At 42.7% G+C, this 12,498-nt stretch overlaps 1 protein-coding gene across 8 annotated transcripts in view; it reads right to left on the bottom strand.

Annotated features, from left to right (window-relative positions):
• The window catches only part of USP49 (ubiquitin specific peptidase 49), a 79,926-nt gene extending 68,162 nt beyond the window's left edge, over positions 1-11,764 (bottom strand). For 3 of the 8 annotated variants that reach the window (XM_066359446.1, XM_066359452.1, XM_066359454.1), the window contains exons 1-2: positions 10,491-11,021; positions 8,546-8,625 (exon numbers count right to left, since the gene is read on the bottom strand). The gene's annotated coding sequence lies outside the window, so the exon portion shown is untranslated. The other 5 variants (XM_066359447.1, XM_066359450.1, XM_066359449.1 and 2 more) reach the window with 5 other exon arrangements.
• Positions 11,765-12,498: the final 734 nt, after the last annotated feature.

Below are 12,498 nucleotides of genomic sequence, written 5' to 3'. Positions count from 1 at the left end.
AATGACAAACAAATGAAAATGTCAAATACAAAAGGAACTCTAAAGCCCTACAAAATTACATTGTCACATAGCAGTTCACAGGCAAATCATCTTTTCTTGTGGCTCTCAGGGGTAAAACAATAATTTAGAGAAACTTTTTCTTCTTTATTTGTTTTATGTAATTTTCCCACAAAAGCTGTTTCAACTGCTCAAGAATTCTTCTCACCAGATTTCTGTTTTCTAAAAGATTTTACAAGCAGACTGTTGGCTGCCAATCTGGGTGTCACAGCTAATATGCTCATTACACAGCATTGCTAATAAAAACTGATGAACACATTTGGTGAAAGGTGACTATCTATTCCACATCCCAAGGGCACAGGAAATGATCCTTTTCCCCAAAATTACCTGTTCTCCTACTTTTACAAACCTCAAATGTTAGTATATATGGTAACATTGGTAAACAAAACCAATAGCAACTTGTAGAACATCATGTGTCTAGAGCTCTAAAATTGTAACTTCGGTATTTTAGATTTTTGCTACTAAGCATTAGTAGGTGGGAAGATCGAAGTGAAGAACAGGAATGGTTGGGCTAACCATCCACCTCACTGGAAAAACCCAGGGTACATGATCTGTCAATGGGGTCTGCAGAATCATCATCGTGCATAATAATGACAACACACTAATTTATTCAGGCTTGTGAACGATAACGTATTTTCTTCAGTAATAATAGCTAACACTGAGCTTACTATGTGTCAGTCACCATTTTAAACATTTTATAAGCATTATTTAATTAGTCCCCACAACAACCCAACAAACTGGGTACCATTATCATTTCCATTTTATAGATCATTTTTCAAATCAAATACACTTTTCATCACCTTTTTTTATTTTTGAAGTGAGAAGCAAGAAGGCAGAGGGACAGACTCCCAAATGTGCCCGACCAGGATCCACCCAGCATGCCCACTAGGAGGCAATGCTCTGCCCATCTGGGGTGTTGCTCCATTGCAACCGGAGCCATTCTAGCACCTGAGGCAGAGGCCATGGAGCCATCCTCAGCGCCCGGGCCAACTTTGCTCCCATGGAGCCTTGGCTGCGGGAGGGGAAGAGAGAGACAGACAGGAAAGAGAGGGGGAAGGGTGGAGAAGCAGATGAGTACTTCTGTGTGCCCTGACTGGGAATTGAACCTGGATTTCCACAGGCCAGGCTGACCCTCTACCTTTGAGCCAACCGGCCAGGGCCTTCATCACCTTTAAAAACCTCCACCCAAACAGCCTCAACTTCCACTCTATTCCCTCTTTATGCCATTCCAGACATTTCTGACTCAAAAATATGACTGATGTTTCTCCTATGAATGGATCAGCTCTCTTCTCTAGCCAGCCTCCTCCTCCTTCTCCCTTAGGACCACAGAAGATTCCCTTATGAAGATGGTCTCAGTTAAGCCCTTCTTTACATGCTTATTAAAAGTAAACAATGTAGGCCCTGGCCAGTTGGCTCAATGCTGGAGTGTAGGCCCTGCACATGGAAGTCCTGGGTTCGATTCCTGGTCAAGGCACACAGAAGCGACCATCTACTTCTCCACCCCTCCCCCTTCTATCTCTCTCTCTTCCCACAGCCATGGCTCAAGCCTTTTGAGCAAGTTAGCCCCAGGTGCTGAGGATGGCTCCATGGCCTCTGTCTCAGGCGCTAGAATGGCTCCATTCCTGAGCAATGGAGCAACGCACCAGATGAGCAGAGCATCACCCCCTAGTGGGCTTGCCAGGTGGATAGTGGTCTGGGTGCATGCGGGAATCTGTCTGCCTCCCTGCCTCTCATAAACAAACAAACAAAAAAAACTAAACAATGTAGAAGTATACAGAGTATAAAAAGTGCCTACCTTCTCCCCAAAAAGAAATATCTCAGTAACAGTCCTTAACATTTTACAAAAAGAGGAATATTTTATACATATCATTCTATGTGACTTATAAAATAACTTTACAATGGACGTCTTTCTATATCAGCATGTAGAGATTCACTATTCTTAACAACTTAGAGGCATTCCACAGGGTGGACACATCATACATTAACCAATCCCTAAGTAAGGAGCTTCACTTTTTGCTGTAACAAGCAATGCTATAATAAAATACTTTGTACTATAGTTTTCAGGCAAGTATACAGAATATATCTATAGGAAAAATTTCTAGAAGTGGAATTGCTAGGTCACAGAATATGCACATTTAAAAAAAACTTTCTTAATTGATTAGAGAGAGAGAGAGAAAGAAACACCCATTTATTGTACCACTTACTTACGTACTCATTGGTTGATTCTTGTGTGTGCCCTGACCAGGGATCTAACCTGCAACTTGGGTGTATCAGGATGAAGCTCTAATCAACTGAGCTACATGGCTAGATCCAGGGTAGGCAGATTTTATTTTATTTATTTATTTATTTGTGACACAGAGACAGAGAGAGGGACAGACAAGAAGGAAGAGAGATAAGAAGCATCAATTCTTCATTGTGGCACCTTAGTTGTTCATTGATTGATTTCTCATATGTGCCTTAACCAGGGGGCTCCAGCAGACCGAGTGACCCCCTGTTCAAGCCAGTGACCTTGGGCTCAAGCTGGTGAGCATTGCTCAAACCAGATGAGCCCATGCTCAAGCTGGTGACCTCGGGGTTTCGAACCTGGGTTCTCCACATTCCAGTCTGACGCTCTATCCACTGTACCACCGCTTGTTCAGACAGGGTATGCAGATTTTAAATTCCAACAGACAACTGCTGCCTGTCCAGTGGTGGAGCAGTGGATAGAGTTAACCTGGAGCACTGAAGCCCCAAGGTTTGAAACCCCGAGGTCACCAGCTTAAAAACAAGGTTGCTGGCTTGAGCCCAAGGTCACAGGCTTGAGCAAGGGGTCACTGGCTCTGCTTGAGCCCCCAGTCAAGGTACTCACTGAGAAGCAATCAATGAACAATTAAAGTGAAGCAACTATGAGTTGATGCTTCTCACTCTCTCACTCTTCCTTCCTGTCTATCAAAAAATACCCCCCCAAAACCAGTAAAACAAAATAGACATTGCTAAATTTACCTCCAAGGAAACTTACACTCCAGCAACGGTGTGTGAATATTCCAACTTCCCCATCTTCTCATTCACTACTGGTTATCATCAACTTGTTCAATTTTTAATGTAATATGCAAAAAGTAGTAATTATATGTTTTATGTTATATTTATTTAAATGAGTAGGACTACTGAATTTATAGCTAAATATATTTTGAATTTATTACTAGTTGTAGGCTAAGCTGAACTGCCTACAACAATAAAGATTAAAAAAATTCAAGAAGCACATTAACAATATAATGGGGAGACTGGTAATGTTTAACCAAGTTGGGATTTTAGCATAGAGTAGACAGACCAACCACAAACAAGCTGGATATCTTCCTGAAAGCACACATACCTTTCAAGTGAAATGCACTGTTATCAGTTCTTCAAGCTATGCCATACATTTTAGAGAGATGTTTCTTTTAAAACAGTATCTTTAATTCCATAGTCATGTATTCACATTCTCATCTTTACTTATAACACCTCTCTGTATGACCAATCCACTTCAATATTTCATTTTTTATATGTTGTTTACTAATCTAACCTTTGACTTCTTTTAGATGTTCAAGCACAAGAGTATATAATTAGTATCTAGCCATGAATTTCTAAAATAATTAGGAAAATTAAAACAGGCTGTTGTATTAGAACACAGAAAAAGGAAAATAAAAGAAGTAAATGGGAGCAACACATACAGCGCACACACTCCACAGTGCTAACGAACATCAGTGGCATGCCCTCTGATCATGAACGCTGACGCACTGCCCAAGGCTGGGTGTCTACGGTTACAATGCTACTTAGCAGGGATGGCTGAACTGAGCTATTTACACATATTCTCACCTGATTTTCTCTGTGGCCACCTCCAGGCAACAATTTCTTGTTGGTGGACTCTAATTGACTCTAATAGGGACTTTGACCTTATTATCCTTATGAATTATTATTTATAACTGCAAAAATAAGTACCACAAATTATCTAGCATGCTAGAAAGGTTCCGGCTCAAAACTAATAAATCAGTAAACCCCTCTCTACCATTCCTTTAATTCTCAATTAAAATTACATTCATTCCTCACTAAACAAACTGATCCTTACCACTTCATTTCAAAATCAAAAGCTCTTGCTCCTTTCATATGCCCACACGGCCCACCCAAGTGAACCCAGAACAGATACCACACATCACCTTTCCATGTCAGAGACTGAAGGAGACAGACCAGGGGGCAGGAAAGCGCAGAACACCAATGTGACAAAGTGCTAAAGCCAAGCTATAAATTATCTTTCGGTCATTCACGGCCGCATTTAGAAAAAGCTGACGCAAAGTAAGGCCGCCTATCCTTCCTTTGGAGGGATGTGAATGTCATATGAAAGCATCTTCCTAACTCCCTAGCAGCAGGGCTGCCCTCCCACCCCTCCCACCCCTCCCACTGGATGCCCAGCAGAGATAGACCCCTGGGCTCTACAGACAATGACAAGAAGCTCGGCATTCGGATGATGGGAGGGAGCAGTACAGACCAGCTCTCTGGGCTCTAAACTATGCCAGACTGCCCTGCTAATCCTTCCCAAATCCCACAGTGTTGGAGTGGGGGTGGGGACAGAACAGAAAACAGTTCAAAGTTGAATCAGGGACAGTTGCTCTGGATTACAGGAGGTAATAACATTTGTATTTAAATGGAGGGAGCGTGGTGTGAAGGGACAGAGCATATACAAAAGCCTGTATATTTATAAAAACACAAAAAATAAATTTTAGCCTTGATCTTTCTGATGTGCTAACCAACATTTGCCCCCCATCATTTGCCAGCCCAGGCTGCACGGAGGGCAGAGTAGCAGGCATTTTCACACAGCGAGGCTGGAAGAGATGCTGCTAGAGTGTAAATTACTAATTAGTTCCATAGAAGACAGAGAGAGAAAATACCTGTCATGGAATGCCATTTTCGATGTGATATATAATAAAAAACAGCCCTGAACATTTCAGAACAGCACCTTACTTTTCAGACTTCTATTAACATATAAATGGCAAAGGAACAGTATGATAGTCTTTAAAAGACAGCCCATGCCTCAGAAACAATGCATGACTGGGAAGAATACTTTCCAAATAATTTGTAATTTTCTCGTCCTTATGAAAGCAAAGTGTTGTTAATTATTACAATCCGGTTTCATAAGAAGCTGTATTTCATCAGTTTGATGATCACTTCAAATGGAGGAAAAAGAAGCTTACAAGTGTTATATTTTACATCTGTTGGAATACAGCTAATAGTCCTTTCACTGAACTTGGACAGGCTTCATTCTGTGGTTGCACCTTTACCAAAAGTCAGGCTACCATTTTAATTATAAAGATTGAGGATGAGTTGGGACGTGGCAGTGGGGATGGGGTCAGTTAAATCTCCTTATGTGATAACAACTGAAAAGACTCCTAAAATTTAAGCTATTTGGGGGGAGGTAATAGAATGTTACGATATTTATATTCATTCCCTTCTCATAGGCAAACCTATTATATAGTATGAATTGCAACCAATGCTCTTATACATTTTGCTCTTAGATCTTTTTCAAATCCTTGAAGCTATAAAAAGATCTTCAAAACATGTCTTAGTCACAGTGCTAAACAGCCCCGTGGCTCCTGTTTTCACATAATAATTACCCCTACATCACCAATACCTAGCATATCCTGACGACCCACTCTATGAAAGCACACTATGCCAGCTGCTAAGGAGGTCGCAAAGAGAAAGGTACACCATGACACAGTTTTTACTGATGTAAGAGGGGCCAACAAACATCATTCACAGGTAAAAGAATGTTCTTCAGAATAGACTGAAGAAAACAAACCATTAAACCACAAAATCCATTGATTCCTTTGCCTCACACGGTATGCTTCACATACCAGCTTCCTGATATACTCAAGATAGTCTTCCCTTCTCTCTTCTTTTCATTCAGTGAGAGGAGAGGAGGCAGAGAGACAGACTCTCGCATGTGCCCCAGCTGGTGCCTGACCAGGATCCACCCAGCAAGCCCACTATGGGGAGATAATCTGCCCATCTGGGGCGTTGCTCCCATTGCTTGGCAACCAAGCTCTTTTTAGTGCCTGAGGTGGAAGCCACGGAACCATCCTCACCAACTGGAGCCAACTTGCTCCAATTGAGCCATGGGTGCTGGAGGGGAGCGAAGGGGAAGGGAAGAAAGGGTTAAAGCAGGGGTCTCAAACTCAACTCAGCATGTGGGCCGCAGAGCAAGATCACAGTCCTTTGGCGGCCACACTAGGTCTACAAAAGGCAACTGTTACGCAACACTTTTCTCACTGCAGTTGAAAACAAAAAAAATCAGTACAAGCACAATCGTACATGCAGTTTACTCAGTGTCACAAAACGACCAGAAACTGTAGTTTGCATCACAACTGCTGTTAACTAAGCTAATATCTAGCTAGATGCTAGAGAAATGAAAAATACAAGTAGGCCCCTAGGCTTACTTAATTTTATTCAAAATATTTTGAACTTCGTGGATTAGTCTGTGGGGGAGTGGGAGGGGGAGTGGGGAAAGGAAAGAGGAAAGGAAAGAGGAAAGGAAAGAGGAAAGGAAAGGAAAGAGGAAAGGAAAGGAAAGGAAAGGAAAGGAAAGGAAAGGAAAGGAAAGGAAAGGAAAGGAAAAGGGAAAGGGAAAGGGAAAGGGAAAGGGAAAGGGAAAGGGAAAGGGAAAGGGAAAGGGAAAGGGAAAGGGAAAGGGAAAGGAAAGGAAAGGGAGAGAAGTAAAAGGGGGAGGAGTGGAGAAGCAGATGGGCACTTATCTTGTGTGCCCTGACTGGAAATAGAACCTGGAACATCCACACGCTAGGTCAACACTCTACCACTGAGCTAACTGGCCAGGGCCCCCTTCTCTTTTAAAAATGCCTTCCTATCCTTTTTTTTTCAAGTCCACTTGTTTAAAAATGCTCAAGTGAGATAAAACAATAAAGCAAATGGGGCAAAATGAAAACAACTGGTGAGTTTAAATAAGGGTATATAGATACCATTTTTGTAACTTTTCTGTAAGTCTGAAACATTGTTAAAAAAAAAACCAAAAGTCACACACAAAAACTGAGTATTAACAACAGATGTTCTCTCATGGGGTTATTACATTTCAATCCATTGACATATTTAGCTTATGCTGGGAACTCAGTAAACACTAATTATTGTTATCCTTTTAAAGCAATGGATCACTTTTATCAAATGAACCCCTCTGGGGGAGATACTGATAATGGGGGAGGGTATGCTTGGGTGCAGGCAGAGGGTAAACAGTAAATCTCTATGCCTTCCCCTCAATTTTGCTGTGAAGCTAAAACTGCTTTAAAAAAAATTAAGTCTTAATTTTTAATGTAATGAGTGCATCAATTTACTTAACCAAATTAAAGCATGTATAAATGTACTTAGTATATTATTTACACAGGCAAACAAAGAAAAGACAGCAAAAACTCAGTCTGGAGAGGTATTGCTTATGGACATCTCCACTGAAATCAGAGTTACATTTTCCTCAATGGCAACCCTCTTCCAACTACAAACCTGTAGGTTATATAACAAAGTCCAGGGCCTTTTTCTAGCTAAGAGGGTGGACAGGTAACCAATAATCAGCAATTCTGTTGAGTCATCTTTTAAATTGTTTTTGCATTGCTTTGTTTCATAGATACAATTTTATAACAAAAAAAATAGAAGCGTGTAAGAACCTTGATGTAATCTTGCATTAGACAACCCTCAGGGTGTTTGTCCCAGGTTCCCCATCTAGAAAGGAGCTGAGAAACAGTTAATAACAGAACCATAGGGATAATGTAGGGACTGGCAAACAAGACCCATTAAGGGATTAAAATAAACCAGCACTGTTTAATCTGGAGAAGAGCACGGTAAAGGCTGACTTCACAACAAGCAAGTAGAGATAAAGCCCGACTGAGCACCGTGAAGCAGAGCACAGGCTCTGCCAGCAAAATACCAAGGGCCAAACACTACCCCCCACTGCTTGGGAGAAGTCTCAGTTATGAACTTAAAAAAAAAGAAAAAGAAAAGATTAAATGTATCAGTTAGTTTGACAAAAAGAAACCCAAGTACCATTTGTACTAAAAGATTATCGGCTATCAAACAAGTAGCTACAGAAATGTCTTGAGTATAACCTTGGGCAAATCACTTAATCTCAAGGAGCCTCTATTTCTTCACGTGTAAAATGGGAACAGGAGCAGTGCCAACCTCATAGGATTGATGTGAGGAGGAGATGAGTTTACCACCACATCTAGCACAAAAGCTACATGCTAGATACTATTACTAAGTTTATGAAGAACTAGCACCTTCTTAATATTAGAGTAACAGATATTTTTACTCAAAAATTGAGACTAGGGCAAGAGAACAAATATAAATAGAGCATTATGTGTATGCTAGTTCGACAGAAGGCAGATGCTCTTTAGAGAGAAAATAATTAAACACTGGAAAAGATTATCTACAAAGGTTGCCACATTACCTCTGAAGAGTTATGAAAATAGGATAAATTTTTATCTACCTGGGATGATTTAAGTGGGATTGACTGAAGTTGCATGATAAACTAGAGGTTCTTTCAAGGTTTCGTCCCATCCAAAGAATCTACAATCAACCAGAAAAACAATTATGTACAACCTACTTATTCAAATTAGAAAATATAAATTTAAGTTTTTTGCTTAGTAAATAAGAATATACACAAAATAAAGTTACACTGAACAGAATCCTACTCAATGAACAAATGAAAATAAAGCTTAAATTTATCACTGGAGCCCTTACTAATAAATAGTATTAGTTGAATTAAAAGATTATCCCTTTCCAATCTAGGACTGTGGACAGAAATAACCGCAGAGAACTGATGATTAGCACGCTGGCGGCATACAGAAACAAAGGACAGGACCAAACATAATCTTTCCTTCAGCAGATGTTAGTTTATATTTTCTTCTTTATCAGTATCAGCAAATCTAAAATAATTTAAATAAGAACACCAAGTATAAAACAATTATCTTTTACAAAAACCTAGTAGATGATTCCAGCCCCAACGCATCTGTAAAGAAGGAAATACGCACACACATCTCACAGAAACACACACCTCATACCAAAGTTACTCTGCAGCTTGAAAGTGAACATTTCAGACTAACGCACTTAGTCTGAAACTTAACAGCAAAAATAGACATTTTTTAAAAATCCTGTTAAACTGCTATATCAATCTAGTCACCTTGAACACCTGTTTAACATCGTCTAGAATGCATGGATACAGTTAGCAGCTGAATTCAGAAAGATTTAAGATTCTAAATTATTCATATATATATCAATAACAGATGTGTCCACAAATCAAAATTGAATCTTTGCTATTACAAATGCCTTCAACCTAATCTTTGCTTTTACACGAACACCCACAAACTAGTGGCAATTCAAAATTTACATATCATTGAAAAAAAGTATAATCATTCATATTCTTAGCTAAAGGTAAGAGCTTCAGAATAAAAATCATCCAAATACCCAGGAAGAATAACCTGAACTTTGTCCCAAATTTCTTATCTTCCTTTTAATTTCTTAAAAATCAAAACCTGCTAGAAAATTAATATTAATATGGTCTTCTTTATTCACACCCAAAAAACAGGAGAGGCAGTGGAGCTGTCCAAGGCTTCAGCTTGCTTTATTTTTGCAGAGGTTATTTTCCATAATAAAAATTACTCATAAATTCATTATTTAATCTAAAAAAAATAAATTCCACTCCAAAACCATCCACTACCCTACAAATCTCTCTTTCTTTATTCCATATTGCTAAGTGGGTGAGTTACCTACTACAGTATGAAATGTCCCACACAAAGCTAAATGTAGCTTAGGAACTCAAAGCCCTCCCAGCCCCGATTTAAATCTCTCTCCCAGCAAACTTCTTTGGGTGGTTATCTGCCTTTCTCTGAAATAATTTCTCAGTATTCTCCAGCCACAGAACACAACTAGGCATAAATCTGGTTTTCAAAACAAAAAATTCTTCATCTTTATCTCAATAACAGTGGGCTCTCCACTGAAAATGAAAATGCTGTAGAGAAAGCACTCTGCCTGCCCAGTGCTTGTCAGGTACAACACAGCACTACCACAGTACATGGGCACAGCCACCCTGCAAAAAAAACCACACTCCATTTTCCTATAATCACAACCCTAGTGGAATGCGGAGGTGTTCAGCACCAAGTTGATGCTTTGACATTCGGACAAGAACAAAATCAAATCAAAACGGGTCGTATCTTTTCAAAGTGGACATAAAAGTCACATTAAAAGCAATGAAAGGTAGAAGCAGATTTAAGATTCCTTGAAGAGAAAGAGGTTTCTGGAATTTCCTACTTTTATGGACAAAAGGACTCACAGTTGCAATACAATTCTCTTGTCAACGAAGAATTGCTTTCCTGTGCACACCCCCACTCCTACTTCTTAGTTGTACCCCTATCTCCAGGTCTCTTTTCACTCACCATGGTTCCTCCTCTTCTGCACCAAAGGCTCCCTATACTTCATCCTTACTAGACAGCGTCTGTGTCCTGATCCACACAGACCTTCTGGAGTATCTCCCCATGCACATTTGATTCCCACCCCTGTGCAATCGACCCCAGTTCTGCATCCATCAGGACTCCCCTGGCTTCCCTAAACCCTGTTCTCTCCCCTTACTCCCCATCTCATCCTTTAAATCCTGGGACCCATCTCTGCCTTGATCTTGATCATCTGTCCAAGCCGTCTCTTCACCTCACTGTTTACCTTGGCTCTTACAGAACCTCGTCAATTAACACAATTCCCTAGTTAACCTATCCCACATTGCCACCACTTCTCACCCCTAGCTCTTTCCTTTCAGCTTTTCTGGTCCCCGAATTGTCCTTTAACCGCCCTATCGCTCATCTCTCTGTCCTTTCACCCCTTCCAGTACGCTCTTACTCCTAACTCCACCTGGTATTAGTCCACTGCTTCATTCACCCTCTCTTACTTTCAAGAATTTACACCCCTTGTCCACCACTAACCTATACCCTTCGCGGAACCTCGCAGTTCCCACCCCAGCGCCGGTCCTGGTCCTTCAGCTCATCTCGCTCTGCACTAGTTCACACTCTTGTCACGTCTGGCTCTTAATCACGCTCTCTCCTCTGCTCTCAACTATTACCCTAGCTCTGCCCCTCCTTGCTGCCCACTTCCAACTCTTACCCCGGCACCCCTCACCCCACTACCATCGCCTGCAAACCCTTGCTCTTACACCGGACCCAGGACCCCTCTTCCAAGCCTTGGTCTTCCTAACCTCATTCCCTGCCCGGCTTCCTCAACAGTCCCCCTCGGTTTTGCCTCCTTCCTACCTCCTCCTCGGCTGGCTTTATCTCCTGCCTTCTAACCCTTTCTCCCCTTAATCCTCATCTCATTCACATACCCGTTCCCCGCTGCCTCCCCTCAAGCCTTCCTTCCCCTCTTCTCAAGGCTTTTACCCCGAACTCAGTCGTCGCCCACCCCGCCAAAATCAAGCGCCCGCGCGCTGGGACTGCCGGCTCTCGCCTCCCGCCGCCCCCACCCCCGGCGCCCCAGCCCGCCACCACCGCCACTGCGGTCCCGCCCCCTGCCGCCGCTCCTCCCGCCCGCGAGACGCGCGCCGCCTTTGTCGCCCCTCACCCGGTGTGTGAGGATTTGGCTTCTTTAAAGGGGAGGGCCAGTGTGGCGGAGACTCCTGTCCCCGCCTCCGAGTCTTGGAATAGGATCCCTGGCCACGGCATCCCCCGCTGGTCTCCGTCCTTCCCACCCCCTGGAGCTACCCCCTCTGCTGCCTCCCCACCTCCTCCGCCCGTTCTCCCGACCCCCCCTCCTCTATTTACCGCCATCATCAGCACGCGCGAGCTGTCACCAGGGCGCGAGACAACCGAACCCGGCCCCGCCCCCTGCCCGCCCATTGGCCCGCACGCCGGAGCCCCGCCCTGGTCCCCGCATTGCGCCAACGGCGCAGCGCTGGACCCCGACCCCAGCACAGACGTCCGCTCCCAGGGTTCGCGCCACAGGCACAAAGTTTAGGGTCAGCCACAAACGAGAGGCCAACTCGAGCCTGGCGTAAGGGGCAGCGGCGTAGGGGGGCGTTGTGAATCGCGGGTCGAAGTTTGGTTGAAGCACAGGAGGGTAAATAAGGAGGTTTCCAGACAAAGAGACTCTTAAGGTACCGAGCGTTCTGTCTGTCCCTCCTTCTTAAAGGGCCACTGTCCCAAACCCATCTCCAACCCTTCTCCCCAACCCTTCAACCACGGAACAGTAAATGAATTTTGCATTAGTTCCCCGCACTCTTTCTGGAGCTCCTTTAACATTTCTCACCACTGCCAAGGGAAAAAGCCTTTCTCATTATCCCGTCCGTTTTTATTTCGTTCTCTTAAAAGATTTAGTTTTAACCGTACTGTTCTTGCCGAAAGAAGCAGTCTCGGAGCAGCGAGGTTTCGTGAGGCAGCTCTTTTGCAAAAGTTACTACTGGCT

Source organism: Saccopteryx leptura, chromosome 1 (genome assembly GCF_036850995.1).
Source record: "Saccopteryx leptura isolate mSacLep1 chromosome 1, mSacLep1_pri_phased_curated, whole genome shotgun sequence".
Classification (NCBI taxonomy): Eukaryota; Metazoa; Chordata; class Mammalia; order Chiroptera; family Emballonuridae; genus Saccopteryx; species Saccopteryx leptura.
Note: the sequence above shows the minus strand (reverse complement) of the source record. Positions and strands in the feature narration are given on the sequence as shown.